This window comes from Chlorocebus sabaeus, chromosome 23, assembly GCF_047675955.1.
Source record: "Chlorocebus sabaeus isolate Y175 chromosome 23, mChlSab1.0.hap1, whole genome shotgun sequence".
NCBI classification, from domain to species: Eukaryota; Metazoa; Chordata; class Mammalia; order Primates; family Cercopithecidae; genus Chlorocebus; species Chlorocebus sabaeus.
The window spans coordinates 81,688,126-81,707,930 of NC_132926.1; the positions used below are offsets into that span (position 1 = coordinate 81,688,126).

Sequence of the window (19,805 nt, forward strand, 5' to 3'; positions counted from 1 at the left end):
ATATGTTACTGTTAAGAATGGTCATCCTACCATTAATAAATTTATAAACCAGCATTAAATAAATTTAGAGCAATGCCATTTAAATGGACTGGAAGTCTCTGAGTAGTAAAGATGTCTATTGCCCTCAAATTGAACAAGAGAACTGATTTCTCCTATCTAGCTTTAATTATGCTTCCTTTAACAAAATCTACACCCCTTTATAATCAAATGAATAGCATATTAAACAAGATAAAATGAATAGATCTTGGTTTTGTCCAAATACTTTGTCTATATCAATTGATATTACTGCATAGCTTTTCTTTTATAGCCTGTTGATCCAATGAACTTGATTAATTTTTGAAAATTGCACTAGTTTTTTATACCTGGTATAAATACCACTTGGACATGATGCAGACTTTTAATATATTTATCAATTCTATTACTAATATTTGGTTTGTTTACTATTTTTTACATCTAGTTTCATCAAGAATATTATCTGTACTATCCTTTGTGCCTACTATCTTTCACTTTTTTGTGTATAAAATAATACTGCCTTTATAAAATGACTAAGCAAGTGTTTCTTCTTCCTTTACTTTTGGAAGTGATTGTGTAGAATTATTGTTCATTATTCTTTAAATGTTTGCTGGAATTTTCCAGTGAATCCATCTAAGTGTGGATTTTTCTTTTCTGTTTGTTTAAATTAAAAACTTAATTTTTTTTTTTTTTTTTTTTTTTATACTTTAAGTTCCAGGGTACATGTGGATAACATGCAGGTTTGTTACATATGCATACCTGTGCCATCTTGGCGTGCTGCACCCATCAACTCGTCAGCACCCATCAACTCATCATTTACATCAGGTATAACTCCCAATGCAATACCTCCCCCCTCCTGCCTCCACGTGATAGGCCCCCCAAGTATGTGATGTTCCCCTTCCCGAGTCCAAGTGATCTCATTGTTCAGTTCCCACCTATGAGTGAGAACATGCGGTGTTTGGTTTTCTGTTCTTGTGATAATTTGCTGAAAATGATGGTTTCCAGCTGCATCCATGTCCCTACAAAGGACACAAATTCATCCTTTTTTATGGCTGCATAGTATTCCATGGTGTATATGTGCCACATTTTCTTAATCCAATCTGTCACTGATGGACATTTGGGTTGATGCCAAGTCTTTGCTATTGTGAATAGTGCCACAATAAACATACATGTGCATGTGTCTTTATAGCAGCATGATTTATAATCCTTTGGGTATACACCCAGTAATGGGATGGCTGGGTCATATGGTACTTCTAGTTCTAGATCCTTGAGGAATCGCCATACTGTTTTCCATAATGGTTGAACTAGTTTACAATCCCACCAACAGTGTAAAAGTGTTCCTATTTCTCCACATCCTCTCCAGCACCTGTTGTTTCCTGACTTTTTAATGATGGCCATTCTAACTGGTGTGAGATGGTATCTCATTGTGGTTTTGATTTGCTTTTCTCTGATGGCCAGTGATGATGAGCATTTTTTCATGTGTCTGTTGGCTGCATGAATGTCTTCTTTTGAGAAATGTCTGTTCATATCCTTTGCCCACTTTTTGATGGGGTTGTTTGATTTTTTTCTTGTAAATTTGTTTGAGTTCTTTGTAGGTTCTGGATATTAGCCCTTTGTCAGATGGGTAGATTGCAAAAATTTTCTTCCATTCTGTGGTTGCCTGTTCACTCTGGTGGTAGTTTCTTTTGCTGTGCAGAAGCTCTTTAGTTTAATTAGATCCCATTTGTCAATTTTGACTTTTGTTGACGTTGCTTTTGGTGTTTTAGACATGAAGTCTTTGCCCATGCCTATGTCCTGAATGGTACTACCTAGGTTTTCTTCTAGGGTTTTTATGGTATTAGGTCTAACATTTAAGTCTCTAATCCATCATGAATTAATTTTCGTATAAGGAGTAAGGAAAGGATCCAGTTTCAGCTTTCTACTTATGGCTAGCCAATTTTCCCAGCACCATTTATTAAATAGGGAGTCCTTTCCCCATTTCTTGTTTCTCTCAGGTTTGTCAAAGATCAGATGGCTGTAGATGTGTGGTATTATTTCTGAGGACTCTGTTCTGTTCCATTGGTCTATATCTCTGTTTTCGTACCAGTACCATGCTGTTTTGGTTACTGTAGCCTTGTAGTATAGTTTGAAGTCAGGTAGCATGATGCCTCCAGCTTTGTTCTTTTGACTTAGGATTGTCTTGGAGATGCGGGCTCTTTTTTGGTTCCATATGAACTTTAAAGCAGTTTTTTCCAATTCTGTGAAGAAACTCATTGGTAGCTTGATGGGGGTGGCATTGAATCTATAAATTACCTTGGGCAGTATGGCCATTTTCATGATATTGATTCTTTCTATCCAGGAGCATGGTATGTTCTTCCATTTGTTTGTGTCCTCTTTTATTTCACTGAGCAGTGGTTTGTAGTTCTCCTTGAAGAGGTCCTTTACATCCCTTGTAAGTTGGATTCCTGTATTTCATTCTCTTTGAAGCAATTGTGAATGGAAGTTCATTCCTGATTTGGCTCTCTGTTTGTCTGTTACTGGTGTATAAGAATGCTTGTGATTTTTGGACATTAATTTTGTATCCTGAGACTTTGCTGAAGTTGCTTATCAGCTTAAGGAGATTTTGGGCTGAGACAATGGGGTTTTCTAAATACACAATCATGTCATCTGCAAACAGGGACAATTTGACTTCTTCTTTTCCTATCTGAATACCCTTTATTTCTTTCTGTTGCCTGATTGCCCTAGCCAGAACTTCCAACACTATGTTGAATAGGAGTGGTGAGAGAAGGCATCCCTGTCTTGTGCCAGTTTTCAAAGGGAATTTTTCCAGTTTTTGCCCATTCAGTATGATATTGGCTGTGGCCATTACATAATGGTAAAGGGATCAATTCAACAGGAAGAGCTAACTATCCTAAATATATATACACCCAATACAGGAGCACCCAGATTCATAAAGCAAGTCCTTAGAGACTTACAAAGAGACTTATACTCCCATACAATAATAATGGGAGACTTCAACACCCCACTGTCAACATTAGACAGATCAACAAGACAGAAAGTTAACAAGGATATCCAGGAATTGAACTCATCTCTGCAGCAAGCAGACCTAATAGACATCTACAGAACTCTCCACCCAAATCAACAGAATATACATTCTACTCAGCACCACATCACACTTATTCCAAAATTGACCACATAATTGGAAGTAAAGCACTCCTCAGCAAATGTACAAGAACAGAAATTATAACAAACTGTCTCTCAGACCACTGTGCAATCAAACTAGAACTCAGGACTAAGAAACTCAATCAAAACCGCTCAACTACATGGAAACTGAATAACCTGCTCCTGAATGACTACTGGGTACATAACTAAATGAAGGCAGAAATAAAGATGTTCTTTGAAACCAATGAGAACAAAGATACAACACACCAGAATCTCTGGGACACATTTAAAGCAGTGTGTAGAGAGAAATTTATAGCACTAAATGCACATAAGAGAAAGCTGGAAAGATCTAAAATTGACACTCTAACATCACAATTAAAAGAACTAGAGAAGCAAGAACAAACACATTCAAAAGCTAGCAGAAGGCAAGAAATAACTAAGATCAGAACAGAACTGAAGGAGATAGAGAAACAAAAAACCCTCCAAAAAATCAATGAATCCAGGAGTTGGTTTTTCGAAAAGATCAACAAAATTGATAGACCGCTAGCGAGACTAATAAAGATGAAAAGAGAGAAGAATCAAATAGACGCAATAAAAAATGATAAAGGGGATATCACCACCGACCCCACAGAAATACAAACTACCATCAGAGAATACTTTAAACACCTCTACACAAATAAACTAGAAAATCTAGAAGAAATGGGTAATTTCCTGGACACTTACACTCTCCCAAGACTAAACCAGGAAGAAGCTGAATTCCTGAATAGACCAATAGCTGGCTCTGAAATTGAGGCAATAATTAATAGCCTACCAACCAAAAAAAGTCCAGGACCAGATGGATTCACAGCTGAATTCTACCAGAGGTACAAGGAGGAGCTGGTACCATTCCTTCTGAAACTATTCCAATCAATAGAAAAAGAGGGAATCCTCCCTAACTCATTTTATGAGGCCAACATTATCCTGATACCAAAGCCTGACAGAGACACAACAAAAAAAGAGAATTTTAGACCAATATCCCTGATGAACATTAATGCAAAAATCCTCAATAAAATACTGGCAAACCGGATCCAGCAGCACATCAAAAAGCTTATCCACCATGATCAAGTGGGCTTCATCCCTGGGATGCAAGGCTGGTTCAACATACACAAGTCAATAAACATAATCCAGCATATAAACAGAACCAAAGACAAAAACCACATGATTATCTCAATAGATGCAGAAAAGGCTTTTGAAAAAAATTCAACAGCCCTTCATGCTAAAAACTCTCAATAAATTCGGTATTGATGGAAAGTATCTCAAAATAATAAGAGCTATTTATGACATAACAATTTCTTGAATAGTTATAGTGCTATTCAAATTATCTATTTTTAATTGGATGAATTATAGTAGTTTGTGCTTTTGTGGGAATGAGTCTTTTACATCTAAGTTGTCAAAAGTGGGTAACTACTTTTAGTATTACCTTATTACTCTGTTGTGTATAGCATCTATAGGGGTATTTCCTTTTTCACTTATTTTTTCTGATGCCTTAGTCTTTTCAATTTTAGTGATTTCTACTCTTATTGTTATTATGCCTTCAGCTTACGTTGTATTTGTTGTTGATTTTCTTCTAGCTTATTGAATAGCTTAGATTTTGTGATTTGAGACTCTCCTTTCCAATGTAAGCATCCTATGGTATACATGCAGTTACTTTGTACTTTTCTCCAGTCTTGCTACTTCCTTTTGTGTTTTGTTAATTTTGTGAATTGATATGCTTTGCTTCTTTTTGTTTCTTAATTCGTGTAGTTTCTATTGGTATTTTTTGTGATTACCATGAGAATTATATAATACATCTTATATTTAAGAGTCCATTTTAAGCTGAAAACAAGTTCAGTTCAAGTATATGCAAATCTCTTCACTTTTTCTTCCTCCCTGCCATTCTTTATTTATTGTTGTCAAAATTTGCATCTATTCACGTTATGTGCCTTTTAATATAATACAGTTATTTTTTAAACTTCTGTTTTTTAACTTTTTGGAGGGGGGAAGCGGATTACAGATGTGAGCCACTGTGTCTGGCTGTTGCTTGCTTTTGATATTTTTTATACTTTCTGGAGGTTTATAATTTACTAGTAAATAAAAGTACATAGTCTTTTATTTTCAAAAAATTTGAGTAATATGATAATTTGTAAAATACATGTGAGTTCATGCATGTGTGTATGCCCACAAATTACATCACTTAAAAATGTATCATGGATATTTAAAGACCATTTTTTTTAACTTTTATACTATAATTTAAAGTGATTTACCCACTGCCATTACACTAATATAGTATTTTTTGTCTATATATTTTTTCTTCAACATTGAGTTTTATGCTTTTTCTCATCCTGTTGCTGTTTTACATTTTAACTTGAACTCTCTTTAACATTTCTTTTAAGACAGATTTATGGATGATAAACTCAGCTTTTGATTTTTGGGAGAATTATTTATGCCTCAATTTTTGATAAACAGGTTTGTCAGATATTGTATTCTTGGCATGTTTGTGTGTGCATTTGTGTGTGTGTATGCACATGTGTGCCTGTAACTTTTTCTTTTTAGCACTTAAATATATTATCTCACTCCTTCCACCCTACATAGTTTCTGCTGAAAAGTCTCTTTGTCTTATGCAAGGTTCTCTTTTACATGATGAGCCACTTTGACTGCTTTAAAAGTTCTTTGAGTTTTGACAATTTGGTCATAGTATTTCTCAATGTAGATACTTTGGTTTCATGTTATTTGTTGCCCTTTGGAGTTGTTGGATCTGGAAGTACAGTTCCTTCTTCAAATTTCGGAAGTTTTCAGTCATTAATCCTTTAAGTAAGTTTTCTGTTTTTTTCTTCTTCTGTGATTCATAAAATGTGTATATTGGTTTGCTAGATGGTATCTCATAATTCTCAGTTTTCTTCATTCTTTTTCATTTTTTTTTTCTTTTTGCCCATATGACTAAATTATTGCAAATGACCTGTCTTGAAATTTGTTTATACGTTTTTCTGCGTAATCTAGTCTTCTGTAGAACTCTTCCAGTAAATTTTTTAGGTCAGTTACTGTGCTCTTCAGCTCCATGACGTCTGTTTGTTATTTTTTATATTTTCTATTTTTTAAATTAAAATTGTCTCAGTTCATGCATCGTTCTTGTGACCTCATAAACACCTTTATGTTTATTTTAAAATTTTCATCATGTAAATAATATAACTCAATTGTATTAGGGTTATTTTCTGAATATGTATCTTGTTTTTATTTGTTTGGATCATCATTGTTTCTTCATTTTTCTTGATTTTGTGTGTTGATGTCAGCATATTAGAGCAGGAACCTCACATAGACTTCACAAACTAACCTTATACAAGAAAGAACCAATCAGCTCAGAGATTCTAGAACTCTCTACCATGCCTATCCCTTTCCAGGGAGAAGCAGGCATCTGTGGTTATTTTCTGCTCACTCTGTGCTGAGCCGGAAGAGAAACTATGGCATTTCTCAGTCTAAGCTGCCATCTCTGTCATTTTCTATTCAGCTAAGATACATCAGCGCTCCAAGTTTGACAAGGTAAATGTCAAATCTTTGGGAAGTTCTGGAAATGTTGGCGTGTTGGACATGTTTATCTATTCTTTTCCTCCTCGGGGGGAAGCTGAAAGCTGGAGTTTTTCATCGTTTTACTCTGTTCTAAGCAAAGACAAAAAATCAAAGGTGTCTACCAGCCTAGGTTGCCACCTCCATTCCCTGTCAAGTAGTTAAACCATGTTGCACACATCAGTGCTCCAAAGCTGGTAAAATAGGATTTAATTCCCTGGGAGCTTCCTTGGAAAATCTGGACATTGGACACATGAATCAACCCATTTCCTCCCCTGGGAGAAGTTGAAAACTGGGAGTTCTTCTGATCATATGTCACTGTGCTAGCGCAGGAATTCTAATGAGAGAAGGTCCTAAATTTTCCTATCAGCTTCAGTGAGTCTCACATTCACCTAAATATAGGAGGCTTTCAATTGGATTCTAGATTTCTTACAAAGGGAATTTGTTCATGTATTGTTGATGAATCATTTTATTTGTGGGGAAAAGAAGAGTCTAGGGCTTCAAACTCTGCCAGTTTGCTCTTAGTTTATTTTAATGCAATTGTTGATAAGTTAGGGCATAAGTCTGCCATTTTATGTTATTTTCTATTTGTTATCTGATCTTTTTCTCTTTTTATATTTTTTCTAAAGGTAACTTTTTAATAATTTTATTTTGCTTTATTAATTTTGATCTGTAATATTTTATGTGGATCTCTATTTTATATTTATTATTAATGAACATTTTATATTTCAATGGTTACTCCATAGTACAAATATTTATAAAACATATCACAGTTTGCTGGATTCAAAATTTATAAAACTTCAAGTAAAGTGTTCAAACTTTACCTTCCTTGGGTCCATTTATCCTCTTTTATCTGTAGTCAAGTTGTCTTAAATTTTTTCTTTGCATACCTAGGGATATACGTTTAAGACTTGCAATTTTTGCTTAAACTACTTAGCATAATTTAGAAAAGTCAGAAGGAAGGGGGCAGTATCTCCCCATATTTTGCTCCTGTTATTATCATTTCTTTCCCTTTAACATTTCAATATCCTACTTTTATTATTTCATTTTGTCGGAGAATTTCCTTCATCCATTTATTCAGGATAGATGTGCTTAATAGATGGCAAAAATAAAATAAAATAAAATAAAATAATAAAATAAAATGCCTCCTAGGTTTCCTTCACCTGAAAATGTACAGATTTTCTCTACATTTGTTTGTATGTTTTCACTTGACATAGAGAATCCCATTAGACAGTTTTTTGGTTTTTGTTTTGTTTTGTTTTTGTTGTTGTTGTTTTCCTTAACGCTTGAAGACTATGTGACTTCTTTCTGGCCTCAGTGGGCTCTCATGAGCAACCCTCTAAGGGTTATCCACATTCTTCATTCAGATTCTTTTTTCCCTCTAGGCACTATTTTTGTTTTTCTGACTGTTTTCAAGAGTTTTCTTGGTCTTTGCTTTTCAAAAGTTTGACTCTGATGTATCTTAATTTGTATTTATTTTGTGTTACTCTGTTTTGGTTTCTCTCAACTATTGAACCTATGGGTTTATGTCTTTTTCCAAGTTTGGAAAATTTCGAGGCATTATTTATTAAAATACTTTTTTAGGCCAAATCTCTTTCTCCTATCTTTCAAAAACTCCAATGTTAGATATTTTGTTATAGTCTTTTATGTCCCTGAGTCTCTGTTCATCTTTTTTTTTCCATTCAATCCATTTTATCTGTTGTTCACATTGAGGAATTTTTACTGTTCTGTTGCAAGTTCTTTGATTCTTCCATCTGTCTTTTCTATTCTGCTGCCAACCTCGTTCATTGAGTTTTTAAATTTTAACCATTGTAACTTTCTGTCTGGGATTTCCACATGCATCTTCTTATATCTTCTCTTCTTTGCTGAGACATTCCAGTTTTTAATTTGTTTCAAAGATATTTATAATTGCTTGTTGAAGGACTTTCATGATGCCTAAGGAAGATAATTCTCATATATTTGTTACCTTGTAGTCAGTCAATTGTCTTTCCCTATTGTAATTGAGATACCCCTGTTTTTGACATAATGAATAATTATTTTCTATTAAAACCTGTACATGTTGGGGCATTGTATTATGAGACTGTCAATATTATTTCACTATTGTGTTTTAGAAGGCCCTCTCTGACCCTACTCCATATTGAGGGAGATGACAACACTTGCTCATTACTGGCAGATGTCGTTAGAATCTAGGTTTCCACTGCTCTCTCTCACTTCTCAGGTTGGCAGGGGAGAGGCTCTTCATCATAAGTGGGCAGGTGGCTGGACTGATTTCTGGACTGATTTGCTAATTAGGGCTCCTCCCTAGACCTCTGTTGATATCATCTTGCCTGAGAGATGCAGGTAACTTCATTATTGCTGAGAAGTTGTAAAATTCTGATTTTCCCTAGGCCTCCCCCAAAGCTATCACTTTTAGGAGGGGAAGGGTGATTCCCTACTTTCAGATGGTAGTAGAAGGCTAGTACTAGGCGAACCTTTCCATATGGTCCCGCTGACATTATAATGGGGGTTCATTGCCACGCAGCTTGAATGAACGTCCCACATCCATAATCTGACACTACTGACAGAAATATGGAGTAAGTCATTGCAGCCTAATGAGTATGGAAGTTTTGCCTCTCTCCTTGGCCTTTCTGGTGGACTGGTGGGAGTTCAACAGTTTTTTTCTTTGGTGCTTTTCTGAGGTAGAGTCATTATTGTCTAAATGTTATTTGTCTTGCTGGACTGCTGTTTCCTCATCCTCTGAATCAAAATACAATATTTTATTGGGGCATGTAGAGTTTTTATGTCTGCATCTATTGACATTTTGGAGTTGATGCCTTCACGACTATTCATGCATCCAATTTGATTTATATAAGCCAAAAAGGAAAATCCAAAGAAATCATCACTGTCCTCAGGTTCTGAGATCCCCACTTATTCTACATTTTTTGTTGTATCTTTCTTATGATATATATTATGATGTTCAGGGTATTTTAACTCTTGAAACTCCAAAGAAAAGAATTAAAAACAAAAACAAAAGCAATTCAATTAAATAATAGGCAGAAGACTTGAAGAGACATTTTACCAACGAGGCCATACAGATGGAGAACAAACATGAGAAGGGATGTTTAGCATAACTAACTATTGGGGAAATGCAAAGTAAGACCACACAAGAATATCACTACACATCTACTAAATCATCAAAAAAAGTGGTAACAATACCAAATGCTGGAAAAGATGCAGAAAAACTGGATTTCTAATGCACTGTTTGTGGGAATATAACATGAGATAGTCACTTTGGAAAATAATTTTGCAGTTAAAGAAAAACAACAAAACTAAGCATGCAATTACCATATGGCCCAGATATTATACTATCAGACATTTATTCTCTAGAAATAATAGCACACAAATGAATATTTCTTACAAATCTATTTGTATTAACTAAAACCTGGAAATAATTAAAATGTCCCCTATAAATAAATGATTAAACAATCTTTGCTACACCTACACCAAAGAGTACTACTCAGCAGTAAAAAAGAATGAACTACTGACACATGAAACAACTTAGATAAATCTCAAGGGAATTATCCTGAGTGAAGCATCTCGTCTCAAAAGGTCACAAACTGTTCGATTCAATTTGTAAAAACATTTTTGACTGGGCGTGGTGGCTCATGCCTGTAATCCCAGCACTTTGGGAGACTGAGGTGGGTGGATCACTTGAGGTCAGGAGCGTGAGACCAGCTTGGTCAAGATGGTGAAACCCCTTCTCTACTATCTATCTATCTATCTATCTATCTATCTATCTATCTATCTGTCTGTCTATCTAGTGTGTGTGTGTGTATATACATATATAATATATATTATCATATAATATATAAGCGTATATATATTAGTATATGTGTTATATATATAAGCACATATATACATATATAATATATATTATTATATAATATATAATATATATAACATATATATATTAGTATATATATATTAGCACATATATATATATGCCAAGTATGGTGGCACATACCTGTAATCCCAGCTACTCACGAGGCCTAGGCAGGAAAATCGCTCGAACCCAGGAGGCGGAGGTTGCAATGAGCCAAGATGGTGACACTCCACTCCAGCTTGAGTATCAGAGCGAGACTCCATCTCAATAATAAAAAAAAAAAATCTATGACAAAATTATAGAGATAGAGTGCATAGTGGTAGTAGACAGGGTTTAAGGATGATGGTGTGTTTACTTTTCTAGGGCTGCTATAATGAAGTAGCACAAATCAGATGATTTAAAATAAAAAGTAGTTACTATATCACAGTTATAGAAACTAACTTTCTGAAATCAAGGTGTCAATAGAGTTCCTCCAAAGGCCCTGAGAATCTGTTGTATGTTTCTCTTAGTTTCTGGTGGCTGCTGACAGCCCTTGGAATTCCTTGGTTTGTTGCTTCTTAGCACCAATTTCTGCTTCAGTCTTCACACAGCCTTCTCTGTAATGTTAGATGTTCTTCCTCTTATTATTAGGACACGAGTAACTGTGATTAGGTCCCATCCTAAATGTAGAATATTTTCATCTCAAGGTCCTTAACTAATCATATCTGCAAAAAAACCCCTATATCCAGATTAGCTCACATTCCAACGTTTTTGGTGGAAATGATAGTGAAGGAGAATGAGGTATGACTTAGTGGGATAGTATGAACCATATCTTATGTTGATGAAATAATTATGTATCTTGGTTGCAGTAATAGTTACACAAATCTACACATATGATAAAATGGCATAAAACGGCAAGTATACACTTTTCTGGTTTTGATGTTATTTTATGATTACAGAAGATGTAACCATCAGGGAAAACAGGCTAAAAGCTACCTGCAACTTCTCCGTACTATCTTTTAACTTCTTGTGCATTTATTACTATTTCAAAATAAAAGGTTAGAAATTGGTCTGATAATTTTCTTATAGATGACAACAACTTTCCCCTATTTATATCTCTGTGTGTGTGTGTGTGTGTATATATATATATATTATATATATATTCCTCACTTTACATTGTATCTAATACAAAAACAACGTTATATGCCTCTTCAAAAAGGAGGAAAAATTGATAATTACTAAAATGTGTCCTGAGTCATGTGCCAGTAGTATAATAAATTGCTTATATTGTCAAAGAGTTTATACATTTGCTCATAAGATTGTAAGTATGAGAGTGACTGATTATTTTATTAACTGTTCCTGATTTAAATATTAGGCCTAGAGTGTTGTTGTCTATATAATGAAGCTAAATTAAGACCCAAATTAATTATAAAGTGCCATATTGCATCATACATAGTCAAAACTCCTATCCTCAAACTGGTTTATGTATATTTAATGGTTTTAGTTAAAAGAGGACAATAGAATGATTAAAGTTTTTTTTTAAGATCATAGAACCTTTTTCCTAAAAATAAAATGGGAACATAAGTAATCTCTGTATTTGCACAAATCTTTTACAAAATGGACAAAATAGAATCTTGTACAGGGAAAATCATTAGCATTGAAAATACTGGATATATATGTACACACACACACACACACACACACACACTCCCTCTCTGTCAATTGTAAATGTGTCCTTTAAAGTGTTTTAAAAATGCTATTACTAAAATAATTATTTTAACATCACTTTGCCTACTAAAAGTTTTTTATTTTCTAAAATGTATAGAGGGAGTTCTTCATGGTTTGAAGTCACGTTATATTAAGGTAGCTGACTGGCAGTTGTCTGCTTTATTAGAAATGAGATTCCTCCTACTCTGCCCACCTGAAACGAAACACAAAATATGTTACCATTGAGAATTTAGTATGATTAGGATTGACAATTCTTTTCAGAGAAGATCTCCATAGGTGGAATCAAAATGTCATAAGGGAAATAAAGCTGTAACAATAGAAGAGAACTGCAAAGAAAAAAAAAAAGAATCACAACTCAGGTTACGTATCATTTGTAAGAAGGATAACACTATTTTCTAATTAGACTTGAATTTCCAACTGCATGTTTACAGACAGAAATGAGTCATGAATTATAATTTTGAATTATTCTTAATCTCAATCACAACAGATTTATAATAAATTTTTAAATTACACTTTTTCTCAATTATGATAGCATACATATTAATATCAAAACTTGTACCCTAAATTTATCTAGTGTCTTCAATGACAAAACATCAAAAGATATTGTACAGTTTAAATTGCCTCACTTCTATGGTAGAACTCACTAAACATTTAAAAGCAGTTTTAGTACATTGTAAACTGATCTCATATGTGAAGTTTATAATTTACTCTTCAAAATCAAATCAAGCTAAAATTGTTAAGATAAAATAATTGAACAAAGAAAACTGCTAAATATTTGTTATAAATAAATATTGAGCTAAATATGAGAACCATTCTATTAGAAAAGCCATTTCAAAATTCTGGGATGTTATTCAGGTTTCAAATGTGTTTTAGCACCCTTATTGTGCAAACTTATTGACCGTGACACAATGTGATCCCGAAGGTGAATGGTGATTATTTAGGAATGAGATCTTTCAGTCTGGACCTTTGTTTGGAAAATTTTCCTTTGTAAATTACATTATAATGCAGTAATTTAAAGTAACAGGGAGAGTTCAGCAGAAAAGATGTTGTAATGATTCCTGTGTTTGTTATTTCAGACTACTTCAAATCATACAGCCAGTTAATGACAGAATCCAAAATATATGAAAGCCAAATATTGCATTGTCATTTTGCTCCTTTGTTCCATCCTCTCTACTTCTACTTTATTCCTAACCCCAGCCCCAAATGCTCTCTTGTCTAAAGTCCTTCACTTTCCATGTCAGGATAACTCTGTTAACACTTATCAATGTAGTACAATAATTTAAGTATTTATTTCCTCCACTAGTCAGCTCCCTGAGAATAAAGATTATGAATTATTCAAGTGTGTTCTTCCAAGTGCCCAATGCAGTGACAAGTACATCTGACAGCCTTTTGTTTCAGACTATTTCTCTCAACAATGTTGTTATACCAAAAAGCAGTGGAAGATAAATACAGTGTCCATTTACAGAACAAGAGTATATATTTTAATTGTCCAGAATAGTAAAGGCAACATCAGTCTCCCAGGCAAAGGATCAGTTTGCTTTCAGTTCATTAGAAAATGTTTGTCTACCCTAAACCCAGAGTTCCTCAGTTATGATTCAAACATACTGCATGCAGTTATCAACTTGGACTACTCCATGTTGTCTCCATGGGGCTTAATGGTGAAGAAAAAGAAATGCAGCTATGAAGTTAATCAGGTTCTCTGTGCCATGGATTAATAAAAATCCTTTGTCTCTGTCTCCAGAATCTCACATCTCTTCTATTAGCATCCCTGAAACTATGACAGGCTAGCTTATTATCATTCAAATAAAGGAAAACCTCAGACACTGCACATTTCTTGAAATTAGTTACTCATAGATATGAACTATGAATGCCAAAAAAACAAAACAAAACAAAACAAAACAAAACAAACAAACAAAAAAAAAGAAGCCCAATCAATGATCTGGTCTACAATTCACCTATTTCATATATTAGGAATCAGAGGTTCAGAAAAGTTGTGACACCCTCTAAAATCATGTTTCAAATATATTTTTGAGAATGTTTAATAATATATGAGTAATTATTGTATCAATAAATTTTCTGTTTATACAGGCAATAACTATAAAAGCATGCTGCCATATGATGTTAGGACTGACATTTACCATTTGCATGCCCAATCACATTGGCATGTGATGTACCTTTTTTTTTTTTTTTTTTTTTTTTTTTGAGACGGAGTCTCGCTCTGTCACCCAGGCTGGAGTCCAGTGGCCGGATCTCAGCTCACTGCAAGCTCCGCCTCCCGGGTTTACGCCATTCTCCTGCCTCAGTCTCCCAGGTAGCTGTGACTACAGGCGCCCGCCACCTCGCCCGGCTAGTTTTTTGTATTTTTTAGTAGAAACGGGGTTTCACCGAGTTAGCCAGGATGGTCTCGATCTCCTGATCTTGTGATCCGCCCGTCTCGGCCTCCCAAAGTGCTGGGATTACAGGCTTGAGCCGCCATGCCCGGCCTATGATGTACTTCTTTAATTGTTCAGAATAAAAGAAAAAACAAAGGGAAAATATTTATATACTTATACTACATCATAAGATCGGGTGACATTATGTTATGACATGCTGTATAAAGAAGTTTTTGAGTAGTCTAATTAGAAAAAAAGTGGAATGATTAATTTTTTAAATGATCCATCATAGGATAAGCATCTGAGTTTTAGCAAATTTACATTATTTCATCTCTAAATCTATATTCCAACACATTAAATCATGTTATTGATTTAAATTTTACTGATTTTTTTTAAATGAAGGTCATATTCAATTGGTATTTTTTTTTCTAAACCTACGTGAGCTATAAACATGAGCAATCTCTACTTACTATATTTTTACATGTAAATATTATTTGTAATGATTTAAATTAACAAGGAACGTTCACAAGAAGTTTTCCTAAAGAAATCTGTGCATGTACATTAACTTACCTTTTAGAAACTCTGCCCCAAGACATAGACTCAGTTACTGACAGCACATGTACTATTGCTGTTCCTTGGTGTACATGGGGAATTGATCCCAGGAGTACCTCCCCCCATGCCAAAATCCACAGACTCATGTTTAGCAGTCAGTCCTGCAGAACTCACATTTAGGTAACGTGCGCCCTCTGTATAAGTGGGGTTTTCAAACTGAGAATACTGTATTTTTGATCTGCGTTCTGTGGAAAAAATATCCATACATAAGTGGATTCACATACTTCAAACCTGCATTGGTCAAAAGTCAACTGTATATTAAAACTAAGCTCTTTCCATTGTGTCATTTTGACTCCACTATTTATCTAGAGAATAATAATATAAAAATTTCTCTATTATCTATTAAACATAGAAAAAGTGAAATAATTTCTGAGTCCAAAGTTACTTGGTTGTACAGACTAGTAAATGATCCAGTAGTTGTGATCCAGTTGTGTGAAGTTCTATTGACAAAATGCTACGGCCAAAATATAAATCATTACCCTATTATTAGTGATTCCGTATCACAGTGTATTTGAACACTGATTTGTGAAAATCAATACTTTAGCTTAATTTTGTAAAATCTCTTTATTTTCTTACTACATAATTATGACTTAAAGACATAATTAAGATTCTGCTGCCTTCTCAAACACTCAGTTCATCAAAAGTTAAATGCAGCCATTTTGGATATAATCCCATCTTTTGGTAAAGTGAATACATTGTGTGCTTGGTTTATTCATTTAAATTGTTATCACATAAAATGCTCTTTACTCCAAGCTCACAAACCTTAAATTATCTAAATATAAATTTATACATAAAACAAGTGTGATCTTCTTGGAGGTTACTATTTCCTAAGGGTAGAATATTGTGGCTATTCATCATTCTTTATTCAAGTAGAAAGATATTTGTAACACACAAAGGGAAAACAAATATGACACAGGAGAAACAAGGTTAAGTTGTTTCTTAATTGTTAACCATGTTCACAGCAGAATGTCTTTGTAGGTTTATTTAAAACAGTTTGCATGCTAGTTAAGACCTCTGTCAGAGGCTGGTAAAATGCAACAAATTATACTTTAGACCTGTTATAATAAATTAACATACCTTCTTACAGTTTTCTCTCTATGCAAATGTTATTTTACTGGATTGTAATTGCACCCCATATGCAATTTACATGTTAATAAAATGACATTCTGTAAACAGTGCACTTACCAATAATTCTCCAGAGAAATATAGCTGACTTTACTAACAGATTGGGTCATAATTGTATATACAATCAATTCACCTCAATTGATATTTGATTGTATTACTTGTAGATAATTTTAGATGTTAAAAAAAACTTTTTTTAAATGAAATTGTAAAACTTCTTTTTCAATTGTTTCTTCTGTATTCACTATTATTTACTATACCCTTTGGCCTGAAGTAACTGGTCAACAGAAATGAAATAAATAGAGGTTGTGGAAGGAATAAATATTCTTAGTCCTTAATCCATGAAACCCACTAAGTGACTTGGCTGTCTACATGAAAAATGTGTTTTCCATTAACATGGGCTTCCCATCACCCTCACCCTGGTAGCAGTGTAAAAGATGAGAGTGTGAATAAATGACTATGTATGTGGATTTTTAAATGTTTTCCTTAAAATAAAACATGAGTAACATAATATAGAGATGATATATTGATGCTATTTATACATACAGCTTTTTAAATAGGTAACTTCCACTCTGAGCAAGCATGACTTATAGATCGTGAAAATAAAGTAATTCTGGCAGCCCAATGCTTTCGCTGATCATTCTTAGCATATATAAAGTTTTGTGCTTGCTTAACATTGCAAAACACATTATTAAACTAGAAATTAAAACTTTAACTCAATATAATAATCAAAACTTTAAATATAGTTTAAAATTTTGTCACCTTCAGCTCACTCAGTTCAAGGGTCTTTGAATTAAGGAATCTGAATTTGGGAAGAAAATGTGGTTATTTATTTCAGCATCTTTTTATCTTTGGAGATCATGGCACTATTTTTCTGTGTAAAAGGTTTTTAAATAAACTTAATGGATTTCTGTTGTGTACGTGTAATGAAAGAATACTAGGGTCAGGCCCAGATATCCATCCTTCAACCTACTTAACTATTCATCTTTCTATCTCTAGATCAATCTATGTAGTTATATGCTTATTTGTTTTTTCAGCCTATATCTGAAATAAATTTGTTGTTAATTCAGATACATAACCAACCAGCAAGATAAAATATATAAGGTAGTTCATCTAAGAGATCACATAACTACAGAAAAATAAAAGAGGAAGAAAGAAAAAAAGAAATGAGATTTCAGTATCAGCTACTAAGTGAACTAATAATTCACACATGCTTAAGGATAAGTTGCTAAATATCTTGCTTTGGGTTTTTTTAATAGATGAAGCAAATAAATCAATGGAATATATTAGTTTGATGCCCATAAAATGAATGCCAATGAATGGATTAGGACAAGCAGTTGGAGGCCTGGAAGAATTTTGTCCTCTAAGGCCTGATAAAGGGACACTAGCTAATGTTATGGAAAAAGATCTCAATGTTAAAGCACAATTTTTAAAACTAAGAATCATCACTTTCTTGTAAATATAAATTTTCAAATATCCTATGCAATTCATTAATTAATATGGAATCAGTAAGATACTATGATAGGTTCAGAGATTATTTGAAAAATTAGGTATTTATAGATAAAGTTAGGATAAGATTGCTGAGTTAGATACAAAACTGGTTAGTGTCTCATATGACCATACAATACAACCTATAGGGTTATCTCTTTCCCTAGAAATAAAATATATGCATATGTATCAGAAAGAAAATTATAAGTTAATAGCACTTGATATAGTACAGATGTTCGTCCCCTCCAAATCTCATGTTAAAATGTGATTCCCAATGTTGGAGTTGGGCAAGGTGGGAGGTATTTGGAGCATGAGAGTCGATGCCTTGTGAATGGTTTGGTGCCTTCCCCCATGTTAATAAGTGAGTTATCATTCTTATTAGTTCATGTGAGAGCTAGTTGTTTAATAGAGCCTGACATCTCTCTTTTTTTTCTAACCAGGTGACACGTCTGCTCCTTCTTCTGCCATGATTGAAAGCTTTCTGAGACCTCACCAGAAGCAGATGCTGATTCCATGCTTCTTGTGTGGCCTGAAGAACTATTAGCCAAATAAACCTCTTTGCTCTATAAATTACTTACCCAGTCTCAGGTATTCCTTTATAGAAATGTAATATGGACTAACACAGCCCTGAACAGTTGTGAAGATATCCTAGAAGATAGAAGAGTCAAACTGGACACCAGTCAAGCTGGAAAATGTAAGCAATATGTTTTTTTTTCTTTGAGACAGAGTCTCGCTATGTTGCCCAGGCTGGACTGCAGTGGCGTAATGTGGCTCACTGCAACCTCTGCCACCCAGGTTCAAGTGATTCTTGTGCCTCAGCCTCCCAAGTAGCTAGGACTACAGGTGTGCACCACCACACCCTGCTAATTTTTGCATTTTTAGTAGAGATGGTGTTTCATCGTGCTGGCCAGGCTGGTCTTGAACTCCTGGCTTCAACTGATCTGCCCACCTCAGCCTCCCAAAGTGCTGGGATTACAGGCATGAGCTACTGTGCCCAGCCAATAATTTCTTAATATATCATCAAAGCTCAAGAGAGCATTATAGGATACTGAAGATGTCACTGGAAAATAAAGAAAAAAGGAAAGTGGGTGAAAATATCCTGAAATCTGAAAAGTATCAAGATAAATAAAAAGTATAATAGTGATGAAATAAGAAACAGGAAAATGTATGCTTGAAGAATATTTGAAGTCTCTTTCTTTTAGTTAAAATTGTTTTTAGTTAAAAATTTATTTTAGTTAAAAAAATGTATTTAGTTAAAACTTTAGTAAAAAGTTTACTTTCCCATAACTAATGTAGCTTATTCAAATATATGCTGCCTTTGAATCTTACATAAAACTTTATTTAATTAAAGAAGGCTCCCATGCATAAAATCATTTTCCTTAAGAAAAGAAATGAGGAAATACATATTTATTTAAAATACCTTTAAGTCATTTTGAAAGCTCTAATTCTTTATTATGATGAGCTTGTTATCCTCAGTTTGATATCTGTATTTGATATTCAATTAAATGTACATCACAAAAAACTGAACAAAACCTTATCAGTTTTTATAAATCAAAAGAATAGAGAGAAATATTCGATGGAAACTATCAAGTAGTATTTAATTGTCAAAGGCCAATAAATCATTTATTTATTTAAATACTTAGGGCATGTTCCTCCCTAGTATCAATCATCAAGAAAATATTCTTGGAAATTATCTGGCTGTACATTCCAAAGAGTAGAAGACACTTCTAGGAAGTTATCTTTAGACATTGTCTTGACTATATCCAGTCTTTGGAAACTTGCTACTATATAAGGCATCATTGAACCTTTTTTTTTTTTTTTTTTTTGAGACAGAGTCTTGCCCTGTTGCCTAGGCTAGAGTACAGTGGCATGATTTTGGCTCACTAAAACCTCTGCCTCCTGGGTTCAAGGGA

The 19,805-nt window shown here is 33.9% G+C and overlaps 1 long non-coding RNA gene across 1 annotated transcript; it reads left to right on the forward strand.

Moving 5' to 3' along the window:
* Window positions 1–732: 732 nt before the first annotated feature.
* LOC140709927 (uncharacterized) lies at window positions 733–18,462 on the forward strand. The gene is made up of 2 exons (XR_012090711.1): window positions 733–837; window positions 18,333–18,462. It is a non-coding gene; the product is annotated as an uncharacterized lncRNA (long non-coding RNA).
* The last annotated feature ends 1,343 nt before the right edge of the window (window positions 18,463–19,805 follow it).